General features: G+C 35.3%; 1 protein-coding gene across 4 annotated transcripts in view; it reads right to left on the reverse strand.

The window, feature by feature from the left end:
* Window positions 1–21,490, reverse strand: part of LOC112056481 (C-type lectin 37Db) — a 119,644-nt gene that overhangs the window by 25,509 nt on the left and 72,645 nt on the right. The window contains exon 1 of one of the 4 annotated variants that reach the window (XM_052885707.1): window positions 16,255–16,385. The exons of 2 other annotated variants lie outside the window; for them this stretch is intronic. The gene's annotated coding sequence lies outside the window, so the exon portion shown is untranslated. Of the gene's footprint in view, window positions 1–16,214; window positions 16,386–21,490 lie in introns of those variants that run through there. One more of the 4 variants, XM_052885706.1, reaches the window with a different exon arrangement.

A 21,490-nucleotide genomic window follows, 5' to 3' on the forward strand; every position in this document is an offset into this window, starting at 1 on the left:
GCATTGTTTAATTAATTGGTGAATCCCAAGCGCATCAGTAACGTTGACCCTTTACTGAGAATATTTTTGTCAGAAAATGCTTTTTTGCATCCAACTCGGGCTGTACGACTTTTATTTTATTTAATAGTATAAGTTACATTGTATTATACGTTAGAGACAAAGCCAGCTGTAGGTATGATATTAGATAAGTATGTAAGCTATATCGATCGATAGTTCGATGTCCATGCGTGTAGATATTGGACTATTCACAAGGATAACGAGATTGGCCATCAACCATTTATCAACTTAGCACCTGACAAGCACCGCTATATCACCGCTAAATCTCAGTCTGTCGTATTTAACGAAGGGTAAACCTACAGACGTAACGTTCTTTGTTACTCTGGGTGCGAAGTGCATAAATGGGACGACCTTTACCATTGTAATTCATAGTAGACAGTATTTAAACAGTAAAAGGAACATTACGAGAAAAACATTATTTTAATTGTTGAGTTCATTTTAACATACATTATAATAAGTTGGGTAAGTCCTTACAATGCAAAAGCGATAGGCTAAAGTACTCAGCTGTTCGAGCGATTTTATTTTTAACAGACTATAGAAGTCATACATTACATATAATTGCTGCAATATATTGTTCAATAAAATTGGACGTCTAATATAAGACAGTGATTCAAGAAAAGAGTTTCTAATGAAACGGAGGCCTGCGACATCGTCCGCGGGGTAACCCTTTTAGAACTTTTAAGAAGACAGTCATAGAGTAAGTAATTAGTCTAAGGTTCCGGTATATTTAATTTTGAGTAACTTTAACGTAATCTCTCAAAGTTCGATCCCAATGAGTATTGTGGCAACAACTTTGCCAATACCCAATAGGAACATCAATGAATAATATTTATTAAAGTTCCTATTAGTCGTAGCGTGATTGTATAGCCTGTAGCTATTCCTTAATAAATGAACTATTTAACACAAAGATAATTTTTAAACTCGAACCAGTAGTTCTGAAAAGTGACATAAGCCGTTTAAAAAACGAACAAACAAACGAACTTTTCAGCTTTGTAATTTTTATATCAATATCAATAGCCTCATAAGTACTCCTAAAAGCTCTCCATTTAAAGGTTACCCTTTAAATGGAGAGCTTTTAGGAGTAACTAACAAGTTTACTAATGTATTAAAAAGGGCGGATACAATTTTTTTTTAATTACAAAAAACTAAACAATTCTATTGAATCATATAAATATAACAACAAGTTTCAAGGTACCTGCATCCGTCGTTGGTACAGTCAGCCGTCGAAATGAAAAGAATCGAATAAAAAATTATGCAAATATTCATGTCCTTACAATAATTTTATAAATCATTTAAGATAATAACCCTGTAGCAAGTGTATATCTGTCGCTATATACAATTACTTTCAATTTATTATACGAATAACATTAAATATACAAGTAAACACTTTATGATATACAACTAAAAGGATATTATTTCGATGTAGCAGCCCTTTAATGTGCCTTTGCCATGAGCTCAACGTAATGCTGGCGATATACCTACTCGTATATCTATATAGTCTGGCAAGTTCGTTGATGACACTCTCATGATATGCGGGCGACGGGGGGAAAGACTGCGCGGGTCTGAAATCGTGCGTGCTGGGAAGTGAGGTGCATCAGTCGTAGGTTTTACACGCCCCACGGTCCGCGCGAAGCTATTATAATAAACTAGCGGACGCCCTCGACTTCATCAGCGTGGAATTCAGTTTTTCACAAGTCCCTCGGAATCCATGGAATCCCGGGATGAAAGTAGCCTATGTGTTAATTCAGAGTAAAACCTATTTCCATTCCTAAATTTCAGCCAAATCGCTTCAGTAGCCGCAGCGTAAAGGAGGAACAAATATACTTAACACACTCACACAAACTTTCGCCTCTATAATATTAGTGTGATAGTGTGATGAAAATAAGAGCGCAAAGAAATGTACTTTTCCGAGCGGTGTAATTTTTTTATCGTGTATCAAAGCGTTCAAAGGCAACTTACTGTTTTTTTTTATTCTATGACAAATTAGTCCTCGACTACGATTGCACCTTGTTAATTCAGTATATAGTTAAAGTCGAAAACTTGAAGTCCATCTAGACTTTAAGTTCGACTTTAATTATCACCATTAAATCATGACATTGACGTTTCGAAAGTACTTGTAAACTAAGCCTAATTGAAATAAATGAATTTTGAATTTGTAAGTATATATAGGTAAGTAGTGCCGGGATATTAACAGCCTTCGACTTCGAAGCCACATAAAGGCGATGGTATACTCAGTTTGTATAGGTTATACTATAACCTATAAAAACGTTTCTCAATCTTTCGGCTCCACGAACCCCTGTTAAAATTTCCAAGTGACAGCTAACCCAAAGAAAAAAATAAAAACTGTTGAAGAAAATAAGGTTTTTATTTGAATAAAAGGTACCAAGTCGCAAATGAATTCAATGTTAGAAGTAACTTTGGACAATTTTAACCTTAATTCTCATTTGGTATCAGTTATCAAGCCACCATTACGTAAATCTTGTCGCGAACCCCGTACCGTCGAATGGCGAACCTCTAGGGGATCGCGTACCCCACTTTGAGAAACCTTGGGTTGTAGGATACCTATCGATTTTAGTGAAAGTATGTGATATCATCAAGGCGTGAGTCAAGAGAACCAGACAACAATTGATACCTATATCCTTCGTCTCCGATATTTCACGATCTGCTAGTCTCGCATGACTACACATTATTTATTTTTTAACATAAATCTAAGAAGTACTTGTAGATGCAAATTTTGCAATATAGTAATGAAAATGTGTTCTATAGTTTGATTATTTATTTATCTATAAATCAGAAATATAAATTGTGAAAAAAAAAACTATTAATCATTATTATAGTCATTATAACAACCATGTGCGTGCATGCAACAACGGATTCGCATTCTATCATCAAAATAACATTATGCATCATTACTATTTCCAAACTACGTTATTTTAAAAAAAGGTCAATATCGAGGGTTGATGTAACTCTCATTAAAAGTATAATAGAACAGTCTGCGATGACCAGACAAACCTCATTTTATGAAAACTGGAACTTTGTCAGCACATGCTCATAGTCAATCATGAAGTTTGAAGATCGTGGTATTTTTGGAACTGGTTTATAAAAAACTTTATTTTTTGATATTTTCTATTTTATCTTATCTCTTGTCTTGTGTTGTTGAAAATGTCTTCAATTGCCAAGAACATAGCTTTAAGACTAAACATGCACATGCACTAAAAACCGTAAAAAAATAATCTTTAACGGTATTTTTGGATTTATTGACGCGAAAATCAATGACTGATGACTGCCATGATTACTCATACTATGTTGAGGGTAACATTAAAAAAATTTTAATCAAAATAATCGGACGATTAAAACTATGGATCCTTGAAACCTGCCAAACTCTATAATTGGCAACCGTGTACCTACTTACCTATAGTAGGCGCATAGCCGATGGCTTCATCATATTAGCCGATGGATGTCCACTGCAGGACATAGGCCTTTTGTAGGGACATAAAACATCTTTATTTGTTCGGTTCATACAAAGTTTTGCCCGATACTGACCATGCTGGGCATGCGGGTTGGTCAGCGCAGAGCTAGATTTCTGCCCGACATCGGTGAGGTAAATCTGGTCATTGCAGGTTTTCCATAACATATCTGTCAGGATTGCACACGATATTACAATAAAACATTTAATTTACTTTAATCCCTTCACATAAACCCCGGTTGTCTGTACTAAATTACCCACAATTTCGCACAGACGTTGGTGATTTTATCTTATCCGTAAAAATGTACGTTTTCGTACTTAATTAACAATCGTTTCGTAAATTAATTTTATATTTATGCTTCTCCAGTAAAGATGATGCGTTATTAATAATTGAAAGCTGTTGAAATTTTGCAAATGGCATTTATGTGATTGAATTTTGTTTTTTTATTTACATATTTTTTCTTTTTATGCGGAAGGAGACGTTTTTATCAACTTATTAATGGGTGTTTATCATTTGATGGATATTATTGTCAGATGGTTGCAATTGCAAGCAACTGATATTGTTTGTGATTGCAACAGTTATTACTTTTGTTTTTTTTTTTCAAGGTAAAATCTATAGATACTAATATTATAAAGCTGAAGAGTTTGTTTGTTTGATTGAACGCGCTAATCTCAGTAACTACTGGTCCGATTGGAAAAATTCTTTCAGTGTTAGATAGCCCATTTATGTTTTAGTCCAGTGAAATCACACAGTTTTTTAGTTTGATACACTCAGGCCAAAACCTTACCGAACGGCCCTCTAAGCCGAGGTCCGAGTCTCAGAGGAGACGCCCTTAGAGAGTCGTTTCTCCAATCTACTCTGTTTTTGCCTTTGGGTCTCATCAGGCGATGCTTCTGCGCTCGCCCAAACCCCCGGGTGACGCCGCTGAGGTCCTATAAGGAGCCTACGGCGCTTACACAATCAGAAAAAAAAATCATATATACAAGATATTATGGCAAATATTTTTTAAAAAACAGTTTACCAATTGTACTGTTTAATTAATAATTAGCTTACTAATTGAAGGAAGTGTATGTGACCTTACTGGTTTGCAATTTACTACGTTTTCGTTGTTTCATTTACTGTTTAAATCGTTGCAAGGGCAACGAAGTAACTACTAAGTTATTACTGTCTGAAGGTTTTACTGTTGAATTTTTAACTGACTTATAAGGGAGGCTTTATATATTTTTTGTTTTTTTTTTTTTTGTTTTATTACCTGGACCAATTAAGAAAAACCTCAATCAGTCCAGCCGTGGATCGAACCAAGGACCTCCGTCTTGTAAATTCACCGCGCATACGCCAAGGAGGCTGTCAAAAAGGGGTTAAGTTGTTATGGTTTTATGTAAAGTAAAAAACAGTGCCGTAGTGTGCCGTGGCCCTGTATCAAAATTGGTGGTGGGGGGGGGGGGGGGGGCAATAAGAAGGGAAGATTTCTTTAAAAGAAAGATTTCACACGTAAGGGGCCCCTGTAGTCTAGGGGCCCCGTATAATTGATACGGCTGATACGGCTAAACTTGAAGTTATAGTTACACGGGATTCGAACATGCTTTGGTCTGATAAGAGCCACAACAAACTCGGGTTTCACCCACGGCCCCCCATTATACATATAAAAAGAATAATTCTAGTAAAATATCAGTTTTTTTAAAGCTTTTAAAAAAGGCGATTATCCAATTCCAAGTTTGTAAGGCTTTCAAAAAGTTGGCAAGTGAAATAGTGGTTTAGTTGCCGACTAATCTAAATTGAATTTCCACCCCTGATTTCCTTAATCTAGCTCATTTAGCGAGGCTCGAGGCCGATGGACAATTTAGGTCGGCTGCATAGGAAATTGGCATTTCCCATAGAACTGCAGTTATGGTTATGTTAGAGTATCTATGCAGACGACATCGAGACTGTGGTTTGCGTAATAAACATCAATCATTTATACGTATTGCATTATGAATAAGAAACAAGAATACATAATATTAATAATGTACTGGATGCTTGTATGAGTATGCTGAAGTACAAGTATATGAACATAATATATACCTACATAATATGTATGATCTAAGTAAATAAAATTAACAGATGCGACGATATTGTCTGGTTTTAAATATTTTTTCACTAAAACATTTTTTCATTTTTATCAAAAAATTAAAGTGTTTGTGTGATTTATTAATGAAAATTCAAAAATACAAAAACACAAATATACAAATTTTGGTTTTAGTAGGTAGATATTTTTTTTTGCTTTCAACATTATTGTAATATAAAAAAGTAAATTGAGAAATGTCGTTAATGTAAGTAATCAAGGGTATGAATTTTTAAAGAAAGGTTTTTCCAAAATTGTAGAACGAAATTCCATCGTTTTAACTTAGGTATAAATTGCTTTAGACGTCTATAATGTAGGTACCAGGGGTGATGGTTCCTAACAACCCGATTCCTATCGGGTTACCTTTTAAAAATTCACGAGTTTTGTGGATGTACATAATTTAACATACTCAGTCAAAAACACATTCAGACTAAAAAAACACGGGTTACCTATGAGAAAATTTCAGTCTTCGCTACAAATTCCCCTGAGTGTATACTGTAGGCAGTGGCGTGCATAAAGTTGTCGATCAGGGTATGCACTAGTAATAAAATTAGGCAAACTGGAGAAATTTGTATTTAAAAAGCACTAAGAAGACAACTCTAGGGTACTTTAATGCATGTATGAAGTGCACGCCACTGACTGTAGGTATAGTATATAGTGTACTGTGTAGTATATATATAGTCAGTAATAGCCCAGTGGATATGACCTCTGCCTCCGATTCCGGAGGGTGTGGGTTCGAATCCGGTTCGGGGCATGCACCTCCAACTTTTCAGTTGTGTGCATTTTAAGAAATTAAATATCATGTGTTTCAATCGGTGAAGGAAAACATAGTGAGGAAACCTGCATACCAGAGAATTATCTTCATTCTCTGCGTGTGTGAAGTCTGCCAATCCGCATTGGGCCAGCGTGGTGGACTATTGGCCTAACCCCTCTCATTCTGAGAGGAGACTCGAGCTCAGCAGTGAGCCGAATAGGGGTTGATGACGTGTAGTATAGTATATAGTGTGTAGTGCAGTGTATAGTGTCAGTCAAAGGTAAGGTGTTATTTTTCGAAAAGTCGTTCTACCATGAACGAAGCGTTTGTGTAGAAACAAAGTTAAGTGGCTAAGCTCTCAGATTTTAATCTAATAAGCTCATTAGGTAAGTGACTCGCCTGTTAGCAAGTAATAACCATACAAGACTACTGCAGTTAATTATAAGTCCGTACAACGTAATGCACGTACTCGTATGACGACACTGGCATTTCGCGGTCTAATAGAAACGTTGCTGACTTAGTTGCTAAGCTCAATTTACTCGTGAGATTGATTTCTCAACTGACTTGAGTATTAAACGCCACAGTTTTATAGTAATACAGTATGGTAACATTCGGGGGTTAGGAAAAATCATCATTAACAACCCATATTCGGCGCACTGTTAAGCACAAGTCTCCTTTAAGAATGATAGGGGTTAGCCTAATAGTTCACCACGCTGGCCCAATGCGGATTGGCAGACTTCACATACTTAAAGAATTACGTAAATTCTCAAGTATGCAGGATTCCTCACGATGTTTTTCCTTCACTGTTTGAGGCACGAGATATTAAATTTCCTAAAATGCACACAACTGAAAAGTTGGAGGTGCATGTCCGGACCGGATTTAACCCTACTCCCTCCTATTGGAAGTCAGAGATCATATCCACTGGGTTATCACGAATGTATAAAAAATACGGAGATCAAAAATATAGCCTGCGTTACTCCTTGATAACGTAGCTTTCTATTGGTGATACAATTTCGCAATCCAGTCCTGTAATTTTCGTGCTTATTCGTTACATACAAAAATACAAATCTTGCCTATTTAGAATATCATTGTAATTAAGATCAATTTGTAAGGTACTTAAATACCATCTTAGTATTGTTACATTGTAGGCGCAAAACTTCAATGTGAGTTTGTATGTTTGTTACACTTTCACGCCTACACAATTAGACCAATTTTATAAAAAATCTCAGCAATGGAAAGCTACATTATCAGCAACTAACACGCTATTTATACTATTATGACCACGGAACTGCGCGAGCAAAACCGCAGGGTCATACGCTAGTAAAAAACATAACAAAGCATCGAGGACGATATTATAAAATCTAGACATTTTGATTCTCCCGATCTAGTTCATGATAGTAACGTTCAGTAAGTTAGGCTTTATATGGAGTATTTTTAAAATACTTCGTTGCACAATAAAAGCGTCTGCTTAAAATGCTATTGGCAAGAATAGTGTGACCTTGTGTTAATATTAGGTATCTCACAATGCTTTATTATCATCAGTGATTTATATACTTAATTTGGGGTTTTTATGCAGATTTCAATGTGCACTATCTATAAACTGAATAACGGCAAAGGGGTTGGACTCATCACCAGGGGCGTAGCTAGTAGCTACCGCCGTATATTAAAGTTAATTTTTGAGTTGGAAGTCGGTTGAATTTTTTTTACATTTTTTTTTTTATTTTTAATGTTTGTTACTTCATAACTTCGTCATTTCTTAACCCATTTTCTAAATTATTATTTTGTTTGAAAGGGTATTATACTTCCAGATTGGTCCCATTTAATTTTCATGAAAATCGGTTTAGTAATTTTGTGTTAAAATGAAAATAACGAAATTGCCCGCACTGTGGCGCTTTCGTTCACTATGCTAGGACAAACTAAAAACAGAAAAATTATTATTTTTTGTTAAAAAGATTTTACATGAAGGTTGAAAGTTTGCTAGTCCGGTCCGGTACGAAAGCCAATTATGGAGTTTTGAAGGGTACATAATCTCAAAAGTCCGAGAATAAATAATTTTTTTTTTAACACCGTTATAGATCAAACTTTAAGGGTTTAACGAAGGGTTGCTACGGAGTTAAGAATCTGGCAATTGCAGACATGATTCCTCATGTTATCCCGTTAAAAATATCAAAAATTTACATTTTATACCTATTTGGGACAATTAATATACATCTGTCTGTCTCTCTGTCAATAATTATAGCATCTTATCTCACTGATATTTGAAACTGTATCGATTAACCTCTGCCGAAGGTCACCTACATTTGAACATCCTTTACTTTAATGTGGATCAAATATGAATTTAATAAATATTCAATAAAACTATAATGATTTAAATTTTATTTTTATGAATAAATCAAATTAGTGATGGTAGAAATATAGGACAGTGATTTTCAAAGTGGGTTCCGTAGTACTGCGAAATTGTTCAGATTTATTACCACAGTTTGGATGATACCCCCGATAAATACGGGAACGTACCCATTCTACGTGCGTCTTTCTGTCTTTTAAACACTTGGTTTGCAATACTATATTGCACTCTAAGCTAAGAATGGAATGCTTACTTAGAAGATGTACAATTAGTTTATTACTAGCTGACCTGGTCAAGCTTCACTTTGACTCATTCCCTACCCTTATCCTATTCTACTCCCACCCTACCCCTACCCTACATATATCCTTCCCCTGCCCTTCCCCTGCCATATCCCTACCCCTACCCTACACCTAACCTACTCCTACCCTACTCCTATCATATCATATACCCTTACCCAACTCCTACCCTACTCTTACCTTACTCCTACATTACTCCTACTCCTACACTACCTACTGTGGTAACAATCCCGACTTTGTTTTATATGAATAGATAACCAAACCACTGAGGGCTTCTATGCAGCACCGTTCTGAAATGCATCGTTTGGTGGTAAGCAGTAATGTAAGATACCCTATACAGTGGCGGATTAAAGGTCCAGAGCGCCCTAGGCAATCACTTTATCGGCGCCCCTGTACATGGCTATCATAATAGTCATCATCATAAAACTAGTTGTTTTTGTAATTACGATGACGTTGTATAATCAAACCCTAGACTTTAGTAGACCAGGACCCACGCTAATGCGCAATTGAAATATGACGTTAGAAGTGTGAATTAAGAGGGACGACAGAACGAATATCGAAATTGATGATTCCTCTCTGCTCTGGGAAATAGGCCTTTATGTGTGTTGACAGATTATGGTGTGTTATGAATATATCAGTAGTGATTTAGATTATAAATCAGCATTTAGTTATTAATCGTCGATATATTATTTTTATTATTTATTTAGAAATTCTGAACTCGCGCGCCCCTTGTAACTACACGCCCTAGGCACGTGCCTAGTTTGCCTTAAGGATAATCCGCCTCTGACCCTATACAAAGTATCTGGAATACAAGATGCAAGATAATTGAAAAAAAAAAAGCATTTCAGATACCAGATATTATATTTTTTTAAATATATCTGAAATACTAGATACAAATATAAGATACAAAATAAAAAGATAAAAGTATTTCAAATACAAGATGTAAATACGTATTTTGTATCTTATATCTGTATTTCAGATACTTTTGTTTAAGATAAGTCACATATCTGGTGGTAGGTATGTCTTTGCCGAGGCCTACCACCAGGTAAGAAAAAAAACCAGGTAATTCCGAGCCAAGTACTTCTATTGAAAAGCAGGGCATATCCAAGACTTCAGAGAGCTACTTCATCAAAAAAATTGGATCATTAAATACGATAATGTAGATTTCCGTTAATTTTTAAAAAAATGTTTCAGTAGTTTCAGAGCCTATTCAATGCAAACTAACAACCATCTCTCTCTTTAAATATTAGTATAGATTGTGACCCGTGAGTCATCAGATGACCTTTGTTTAAAAAGCTTTAGGTGGTAAAGTAAAAGTGATCGTCGGTGAATCCTACACGGATGCGACGGGGGCGATAGTTTCTCAAATACGACCTTCAGATGACTAATACCTTTAATAGGTTACATCCTTCATATATCAAAACCTTTATATTTTTTTTATTCTTTACAAGTTAGCCCTTGATTACAATCTCACCTGATGGTAAGTGATGATGCAATCTAAGATGGAAGCAGGCTAACTTGTTAGGAGGAGGATGAAAATCCACACCCCTTTCGTTTTCTACACGACATCGTACCGGAACGCTAAATCGCTTGGCGGTACGTCTTTGTCGGTAGGGTGGTAACTAGCCACGGCCAAAGCCTCCCACCAGCCAGACCTGGACTAATTAAGAAAACCTCAACCGGTCCAGCTGGAGATCGAACCCAGGAAACCGTCTTGTAAATCCACCGCGCACACCACTGCGCCACGGAGGTCGTCAAAACGTCACAGCTTTTACAGGTACCTCTAGGGAAAAGTTAAACTTTAATATCTGGATTTTAAATGTTTATTCCCTAGCTCTAGAAATTTAGAGAATTTAACGGACAATGAGAGTGAGAGAATCGAGAGTGCACCAGTGCTTGCACACACACTTGTGCACTATAATATATATATATATATTTTTTATTCTTTACAAGTTAGTCCTTGACTACAATCTCACCTGATGGTAAGTAATGATGCAGTCTAAGATGGAAGCGGGCTAACTTGTTAGGAGGAGGATGAAAATCCACACCCCTTTCGGTTTCTACACGGCATCGTACCGGAACGCTAAATCGCTTGGCGGTACGTCTTTGCCGGTAGGGTGGTAACTAGCCACGGCCAAAGCCTCCCACCAGCCAGACCTGGACAAATTAAGAAAATCTCAATCTGCCCAGCCGGGGATCGAACCCAGGACCTCCGTCTTGTAAATCCACCGCGCATACCACTGCGCCACGGAGGTCGTCAAAATCCTGCGTTATATGAGATTGGCTGCCGTGAGCTTATTATACCGAGCTACAGTCAATTGAGCATCTTATATTTCTTATAGGTTTGATTATCGGGTTGATAGAAGGGTTTGAATGTGGTTATTTACTAGAGCCATATGTTTTCTGTGGTACTGCACTAACAAAGAGATTCGGTACCTCAAATACCAGTAAAGCGATTTAATCTATATCTATACTTCTATACTAATATATGTATAAAGCTGAAGAGTTTGTTTGTTTGTTTGATTGAACGCGCTAATCTCAGGAACTACTGGTCCGATTTGAAAAATTCTTTCAGTGTAAAATAGCCCATTTGTCGCGGAAGGCTCTGTATTCCTACGGAACGTGAACCACGCGGGTGAATATGCTGCGTAGACACTACGAGTATATACTAACCCACCTGGAGAAAATGCTTCAAGGCATTAAGTTTCGCCTTTGGACTATAGGGTAATAAAGTTTTCAAACAAATAAACAAATAGGTACCTAGTAAGAGTAAATAAACTACACTAGTATTTCTAACTTAGTGCATTAAGAACTTAGATTGAGTCGTCAATAATTATCGACAGGTGTTTTTTTGTTTTTTGAAATAAATTTTCCTATCGTATATTACACATTAAAAGTAATGTAAGGCGGTTAAACACGTTTTATAATGGATTATTCTTGAATCGCATCTAATTGAAGTGGCATATAGGTATTAATGACTACATTACTGAAGAATGTATTCTTGTTCTTTTTTATCGAATAAGTATGTTTCCATTTAGACGAGATAGTATTATTACGCGATGATGCAGCTGATGAAAATAATAATAACCAGCTGGCCAATTCACTATTTTGGTCTTTATTATCAAGCTATTAAAATTAACATCAAATTAATTGACAAAATGTCATCTACATACTGTGATATCCACCAGTAGGCATCGGGTGACATATGTTAGGTACATTGAATCTCAATATCGTCAATGATAGTGAATTAGCCTACGGATTTAAATGTAGTGTACATTAGACAGCTGGGTTAGTGGGTTTCAATCTTGTGTTATATTGAGGATAGACTATGTGTGATTCTTAGATTTCTTCCCTTTGATAGTCCAAAATTGTATGGAGCCCAGGATGAGTCATTGTACCCTAGCGGAAATAAAAGAAAATATATTTTTTTAACTATTTTTGAATATACAAACCTACGAATTTACTTTAATTCTTTCGAAATAATATTCATTATCTCCCAAGAAATGCAACACTATTACGGGTATTAATGGCGGATTGATGACTTTTTCAATGCAGTAATCAATTTGACGTTTGCTGTCAATTGTCATGTCATAGTTACTGTAAGTTTCTTTTTATTTAGTTACATTTATTCACTTTAATAAATTTTAATAAAATTCTTGTATTTATTAAATTTTAATGATTACGGGGTACAAGAGTGGACCTGAAATGGATCATCTCCTTTAAATGATTGGCAATGGCCTCAGACCAATTATAGAAGGACCTGTATCGCACTCATAGACACGAACAAAATTGTCTGTAATTTTCTGAAGAAAATGAGCTTAGATTTGGTATAAATCTTATACTAAACTAGAAGTTTTTGCCCGTTTTTTACACAATTCAATTACACAAAAAGATATTTTTACGGAGCTCTTTAACCGATGAACACGATTACAACTATTTAACATCGACACTATAGAGACAGTTTCTATAATCGCATTAGGTCGTTAATCATATACTTTGATCGAAAAGTAACGTCTAGCGAGGCCTATACAATAATTGGTCTGAGGCAATGGCCCGGGGCCCCCATGACCCCCGCCCAGACATCCTTACGCTACTGGCGATAGCTACTCGTATTCGTAATACTAAACAAAATATTAATATCCTGTCACAAATAATATAATTGACTGTTGTTCTTCAAATTACTTGTTATGTGTTTACTTATACGACTTGACATTTATTTATTTCTGTTAGGTCAGACATGGAATGAACATGTCAGTAGGAATTTGTGTCTGCTTATGGTTTATTGTGGGTATTATAGCGTTGTTTTTTTTCATTAATACATCTTTAACCGACTTGAAAAAAATAAGGAGGTTCTCAACTCAACGCGTATGTTTTTTTATGTTTGTTACCTCATAACTTCGTCATTTATTAACCAATTTTGAAAATTCTTTTTATTGTTTGCAGTTTGCAGAGTTATACTTCCAGATTGGTCCCATTTAATTTTTATGAAAATCGGTTCAGTAATTTTGTGTTAAAATCAAAATAACTGAAATACGTCTTTGAAGTCGATTCCATTTTTATGTTAAAAAAAAATCGGTTGTCTGTAAAGACCAATGGAACCAATGAGTTTATTTTAATCAGTTATACTGACGATAGTTGAACGTGACAACGTCAGAAAATACTGATGGAATGGTTGCGTTTTTCAAAAGAAATTTTCAAAAAAACATTATATAAATAAAATATTGTTCGTTTTCCTAAAATACTGTTTAATAATCTTCATAGACCAGAATATACTTTATTTATTGTAAAAAAAGTTGGCAACCCTAGAGCGAGGGAACGACGCATGACGCCATCTTTTTTCGAGTTTGCATCTGGCTTCATCGAATTATAAGTCGTTGGCACGTCAAAATTTTGTAGAATATTTGTATTTTTTTTAATACCAACATTCCCGTTACCCTGCAATTAGTTGAAATGACTTAGAAGTAGGTACGACAATAGCTTCATCAATATTTTAAGGCGGAATCATATTTGTCTGACGTGTCGTGTCGTGAAGCATCATACGATTCTGTTCTGATGCGTCACGACACGACACGTCAGACAAATATAAATCATTGCATTCATACATATAATATATATATAAGATCCGTGATAGCCCAGTGGATATGACCTCTGCCTCCGATTCCGGAGGGTGTGGGTTCAAATCCGGTCCGGGGCATGCACCTTCAACTTTTCAGTTGTGTGCATTTTAAGAAATTAAATATCACGTGTCTCAATCGGTGAAGGAAAACATCGTGAGGAAACCTGCATACCAGAGAATTATCTCAATTCTCTGCGTGTGTGAACTCTGCCGTGGTGGACTATTGGCCTAACCCCTCTCATTCTGAGAGGAGACTCGAGCTCAGCAGTGGGCCGAATATGGGTTGATGGCGATATAATATATCAGCAGCCTTTGGAATGGTGGTTTGTGGTTTTTCTTTATAGCTATTCTTACAGCAAATAGTAATCAGACATTGCAGCAACGTCAAAAGATTGCAAGTAAACCTCAGTTCAATGAAAAATTCTCAGTCAGGGGTACACCTAACTCCAGAACGCATAAACTTAACTTAGTTATTTGGATGAAAATTGGCAAATACAGACTATACTCTGAAATATAATACAGGGTACTTTTAGTAAGCCACTCAACACGGAAATAACAGCCGGTCTATATGTATGTATAAATGAAAATAAATCGCTTATGCTAAGGGAAGTTTTTGTGGAGACGAAAAATGCAAAAATTGTTTTTTCACATGAAAAATTTTACAATGAATGGTTTTCTCATGGTCATGTCATAACTTGAGTAAGACGTAACCGACTTCATTCGTCTCTTTATTGAAAAAAATTAGGAAAATTGTGAAGAATTTGGGAATTTTTTAAAAAACTTGAGGACTCCTATTATACATGGATGTTCGTTACATAATTACGGCTCAATTTCTAAATTGATTTGGACTAAAAATGGCATGTAGATAGATTATACTTTGGTATACTTTTATTCAGATATTCCAGCAGATATGGGATCTACACGGGTGAAACCATAAGTCTTAGCTAGTGAGAAATAATTACAAATAAAAAAATATAAGTACTTCGATACCGATCGCCGATCACTCCAATAAAACATGTAAATGAACCGGAAAAGTATTTTATTAATTAAATTGTACGAATAAACATCCGTGAACGATTTCATCTGATACGTTCACAGATCTATCCTCCCTTTCCCAATAACTAGCAAATGCCCCGCGATTTTAGCTGCATAGTTCCCGTTTTCGTGGGAATATGGGGATAAAATATAGCCTATGACATTCACAAATAACGTGGCTATCTATTGGTAAAAGAATTTTTAAAATCGGTTTAGCAGATCCAGAGATATCCTTTATAATATTAGTACAGATCCAACATTTTTCGTGTTCTGAAACCGCCAGTCCTGTAGATATCTATATCTAAACATAATCTGCTGTCTGCCGGTATGTAGGCAGTGCCACCAGTACGACAAGTTAGCTTATGTAATTTCCTGACAGGTTTGTATAAGTTATAAGCAATACTATCTAAATTATTGGAGGCTTTTACAAATACAGTTAAATCTACTGAATATTAATTATTGTAAAATTATTATAGTTTTGTATAAATACAAATATTTGTCTGAAACCTCAATACTATGTGTTTAAATATAATTTAGCTAAAGTAGAACTTATTCACTAAATATTATCACCTACACAAAGTTTCGCGACTGGGCAATCTCTTACATTTAAACTGCTGTTTTGATGTAAAAGAAAAGATCTTCCAATATCTCATGAGATCATGTCTCAGATTCACTGAGAACTCTCTAAGCTAAAAGTTTCATCGATTTTACAGTTACCTAGTTAAAAATGAACGAATGACATTATTTTTAACTGATTATTATATTTTTACATATTTTCGGTGATCAATTGAAATTGAAATCGACAATTGCAGATTTTTAATAGGACAATGTAGGCATAGACAAAATCTTTACAAGAAAACTTGTTACAATAGAACCAAGGAGTTCATTTTAATCAGTTATAATGACATCACTTAGTATTTGAACGCAACGAATTCTGTTCCTGTCACTTTAATGTCAAGGCTAGGTGAATGCAGATTAAAAAGCAATTTCATATTATAAAATCCAAAATTAAAATCCATTCAATAAATATTAATAAAAACTTACAAAATTTGGTAAAATTAGAGATAAAATAAACACAGTCAACCTCATTAGTCACTGACAGGGTTATCACGTAAAATTAAAAAAAAAAAATAGTGAAACGTCAAATCGCGCTTAGATACGCGCGTGCGCCGCGAACGTAGCGGTTATACTAAGGCATTAACAATGATAAAATAAGCAAAGCTTTTATGTAACCTTCGGTTTGAAAGCCGCATTCTTGGCGGTTAAGCGTGGTGTGATGATCGGGGATGTCGCAAACGGCACTCTCCAAATAAACGTTGCGTTTGTATTGACCTTTGCAAGGTTTCTAATGGGTAATTGTGTTACTGTGCGTAATGTACTCACCTACATCTCGCTAACAGGTTACCTACATACGGCTTTATGTCCATTGTCCAATAGGTTTATTATTATTTCAGAGTACACAAACTAACAGATTTTAATGCAGTTTTCAGGAATAAATAGATTGATTGAAGAGGAAGGTGAGGCACTGAAAAAAAATGAGAATGAGTCTACACAAGAAGCGTGGTGAAGCCAATGAAACCTATAAAAAACCAAACGTCACGCGTCTGATATTCGCATAAACAAACTTTTTTATAATTTATATTTCAAAATTTAACAACGTAAATTAGTAACGTAAATATTAATCAATAGTTACCAATAAAAAATATTTCATCTTAATTCTTTAGTTTTTGTGAAGTTTTTAAAAAGTTAAAATATTGAAAATTACTGATGCGACTCTAATGTACTGACTTGAGAATTTATTCGTTTTAAATTTTGTATTTGGAACGGCTACGACAGCTAATTATTTTTTAATCTGTGATATTATAGTACAGAAAATATGTCAGATGATTTAAAAAGCGGATTCATAACGGCCACGACAATCGTCGGGCACGGGATGAGCCGTAAAGATAACCTGTAGTTTAAACTAATCATAACATTAGTAGATATCTACAATGTATATTACCCATGCTAAGTCGGGACGGGTTGCTAGTATTATTATAAAGAGGTAAAGTGTGTGAGGTTGTAGGGGGTAATCACTTGATCTACCGATTTTGAAAATAGTTTTATTGATAGAAAATCATGATATTTGTGAGTGTCATAGGCTATATTTTACACCCGTATTCCCATGAGAACAAAAACCACGGGCGTCTGCTAGTTACTAATAAATAAATATTTAAATGAGAATTTAACTACTTAGGGCTTGGGACTTGGGGATATTAACTAAGGTATTCCTCAACTGCGTAGGCAGATGATTCTCTACATTCTATAAAATAAAATCTATATTTTTCAATAATATTTACAAAACAAAGTAATATTTAAAAAAAAATATATGATAAGACTTATTTTTCAACCTTCTCTTTTGTTATTTCAAAAACATTTAGGAATTATATACTATAAGGAAATACTATTTTTGATTTCATTGAAAAGTACGTACCTAGTATGGGTTGTCTTTCCTAGAGGTCCCTTTTAAGGCTTTACAGGAACTAGTAAGGAGAGTCAGCTGGTTCAATTATTTATTTACTAATACTTATACGCTTGCCATGTGTTGAATATCCTGTCTATCATTACCTTAGCGTAAGTAGTTAATAAATAAATATTTGATATACTATACGACTTCTTAAAGTAGCGTCCGCTTGTATTTTATATAAAAAAAATCGTGTCTTTTATTTTTTTAACAATTTCAAATTAAAGGATGAGGCTCTCAATTCTATTTTTTTATGTTTGTTACCTCAAACTTCGTCATTTATTAACCAATTTCGAAAATTTATTTTTTTGTTTGAAAGAGTATACCTACTTCCAGATTGGTTATATTTAATTTTCACAAAAATCAGTTTAGTAATTGTTTTTATAATCACATTAACTGAAATAAGTGAACGAAATTGTCTATACCGTGGTGTCTACGGTCTTTATGCTAGGACATACTTAGACAGAAAAATAAAATGAATTTATCAAAAAAAAAATATCCTTTACAAAGATGAAAAATTATTAAGTGAAAAATAGCTCTTTCTCTCTATCTTTCTGGCATAGCAACGCCTTCAAACCGATCAATAGGAAGCACAAGGGTACAAAAACGTCGGTCGGTAGCGAAAAAAAAACATATTATTTTTTTCGCTTTTTAGAATAATGCATCTTTGGAATTGATTAAATTATTTTTGTTAAAAAGATTTTATTCTTTATAATAATGGAATTACACCTACAAGTAGTTATCCAAGTGTATTTCAATTTTAAAAAGCAAAGCCTTATCTAAATAAAAAATAATATTAAAATTATCCACGTCACCTACTTATATGTATTGAGAATTGCTCGTAATACTAGATTTATTTCTTTAATTTATTTTAGGAATCTCCTACGCGTCGTATGCGTGATTTACGACTATTTCTAGTTTCAACGAAATCTGTCAGTAAACTTAAGATGGGCCGGGCCTTTAAAGGACTGGGTGGAATCGATTTGTGAAACAAAACGCTTATTCAAAGGTCAAGCTAAATAAATGATCTACATTCGGATAAATGTCAAGACTATGAATCCTTGGACAAGATATTACCATAAAACAAATGGAGTTACATCCTATTAACATAACACGAGGCTGAAAGTAGTTAAAACTTTTAATTACTAATAAGCGAGAATTAAAACAGCCTCGTTAGTCCAGTGATTAGTATATGTGGCTTCGGATCTCGAGGCATTGGGTTCGACTCCTATAATGCTAACTACTATAATAAGACATCCGATAAATTAATCGCAATTTGAATGATGTCATGCACATCGCGACCAATACACGATCAATTTTATCGGGACCTGATCAGTCCTGATCAGGTTGTGAGTAGCTAGCATAATAGGCCGTTTAAATAGGCAGTTTTCATTTATTCTATGGCAAGTTAGGCCTTGATTACGATCTTACCTGATGTTTTAAGACAACGAAACTACTAAGATGGAAACAGGCTTACTTGGGAGAAGTACAAGCTTCGTACTGGAACGCTAAATCGTTTGGCGATAGGGATGATAATGAACGATGATATATAAAGAGGCTGAACAATGAAAAGCATTATTATCGGATATTATAAAATTGATCAATTTAAATTTTTCCGCTTGACTCAAAAAGATGTTCTTTACTACGAATGTAAGCATTGGTATGCCTTGAATTACATTCACGATTATGCAAATAAAATACACTACCCCACAAAAATGTCTGTGTAATTGCCAAAATTGCATCTGGTATGATATTGAGTCACTTGTTTAAAAAGGAGGTACAAATATGCACGAAAATATTGGCTGATAATTTTGAATTTATGTTATTAAAGGTTAAAATTTTGACAGAAACAAGACCGGGAGCCGCAGCAGAAAAAACTGAAACCGGTAAGTGGCTCAAGTATGCCTCTCTGACAGAGAGTTACATATTTTTTCCTTTTGCCGTGGAGACCCTTGGGCCATGGAGTCGCAGTGCCAAAAAAAATTTCCTAATCATTTCACCGCGGCTAGTTGCCTCAACTGGTGACAGAAGGACTGGCTCATTTTTGGCTGCCTTCGATTCCGGAGGGTGTGGGTTCGATTCCGATCCGAGGCATGCACCTCAAACTTTTCAGTTGTGTGCAATTTAAGAAATAAAATACCACGTGTCTCAAACGGTGAAGGAAAAACATCGTGAGGAAACCTGCATACCAGAGATTTTTTTAATTATTTGCGTGTGTGAAGTCTGCCAATCCACATTTGGCCAGCGTGGTGGACTATTGGCCTTACCTCTCTCATTCTGTGAGGAGACTCGAGTTCAGCAGATGATGATGACTCTTACTACAAATGAGTTATACCTACATATTACTCATGATATATCTTAATTGAATCGTATTTTACAGAAATCGTCAGGATGTTTCCGATAAAAGTTAGTGATATTAACTTAATTCATCGAAATGTCGGAAATTCAGGAAATTGTCAACAATATGTAAGTTATACGAGTATTATTAACTTAAAAGGTGTGTGATATTTTCTGATATATCAACTTAAACCGTAGTGCAATAAACATTTAAGACATTTCACATTTTACGCGGATTTTATCTTAACCTTTATCACTCAATAATTCTGTAAAAATGTAAGGTCGTACGAGTACTTATAATAGACGGAGAGCCAGCGACAGCCAGGCCTTCGTCATTTCATAAAAGCTGTAAGTTTGTCAGCTCATACTCCTACCATAAGTAAGTACGGTAGCCAATTATGGAGTTTGGACCGTGTTGGCTTTATGAGATAGCAGGTTTCAAGGATCCAGACCCTCAACCGCCGAAGTATAAAGTATAATTTTTTTATATTTTTATCGGCGTAATATGAGAAATGTTTAAGACAGACAGCAGGAGACACATGGAGAAGGAAAGCAAGAGATAGAGAACTATGGAAGTGTCTGGAGGAGGCCTATGCTGAGGGCAAGCTGAAGAAAGGACAATCAATGTCACTGATATATTACAATAATATTATGTGTAAAAATTCAGTAAATAAAGGCTTTTATTATTATTATGAGAATTGTTATCCCCAGGCTTCATGGTAACCCTTGAAGTTTCAAATGTACTTAGTATTTTTCGAATGGTTGCCGCAAAGCTAAATGACTGGCGACTGGGAATACAATTTATGATATTATGTCGTGGAAAACATAATAAAATTACACTTTATACTTGGATGGTTGAGGGTTTGGATCCTTAAACCTGCTACCTTCCAAAGCCAACACGGTCCAAACTCTATAATTGGCTATCGTACTTATTTATGGTAGGAGCATGAGCTGACAAACTTACAGCTTTTCTAAAATGACGAAGTTCTGGGGTCACGGGCTCTTAGAGTATAATGACAATATCTGCTTAAGGAATTTATGGTACTATTAGTTAGTATTATGTTTGTATGTCATTTGGTTTCCGGTATGATTGCAATTTCATTTCAAATGTATGCGTTAATAAGCTTAAGGCAAGTGTAATCTAACAGAGACATTGTATTGTTGTTATAAAGTGCAGTAATTGAACCTCCGTCTTGTGAATGTATTGTGCATACCAATGCGCCACGGAGGCCGTAAATTTCTTGAAATAAAGAAAATCTCAATATTTCATCCCAGCCCGGGACTCAAGCCTCATCATCATCATTATCAACCAATATTCGGCTCACTGCTCGAGTCTCCTCTCAGAATGAGAGGGGTTAGGCCAATAGTCCACCACGCTGGCCCAATGCGGATTGGCAGACATCACACACGCAATTAAGAAAATTCTCTGGTATGCAGGTTTGCTCACGACGTTTTTCTTTAATCGTTTGAGACACGTTAC

Source organism: Bicyclus anynana, chromosome 15 (assembly GCF_947172395.1).
Source record: "Bicyclus anynana chromosome 15, ilBicAnyn1.1, whole genome shotgun sequence".
Classification (NCBI taxonomy): Eukaryota; Metazoa; Arthropoda; class Insecta; order Lepidoptera; family Nymphalidae; genus Bicyclus; species Bicyclus anynana.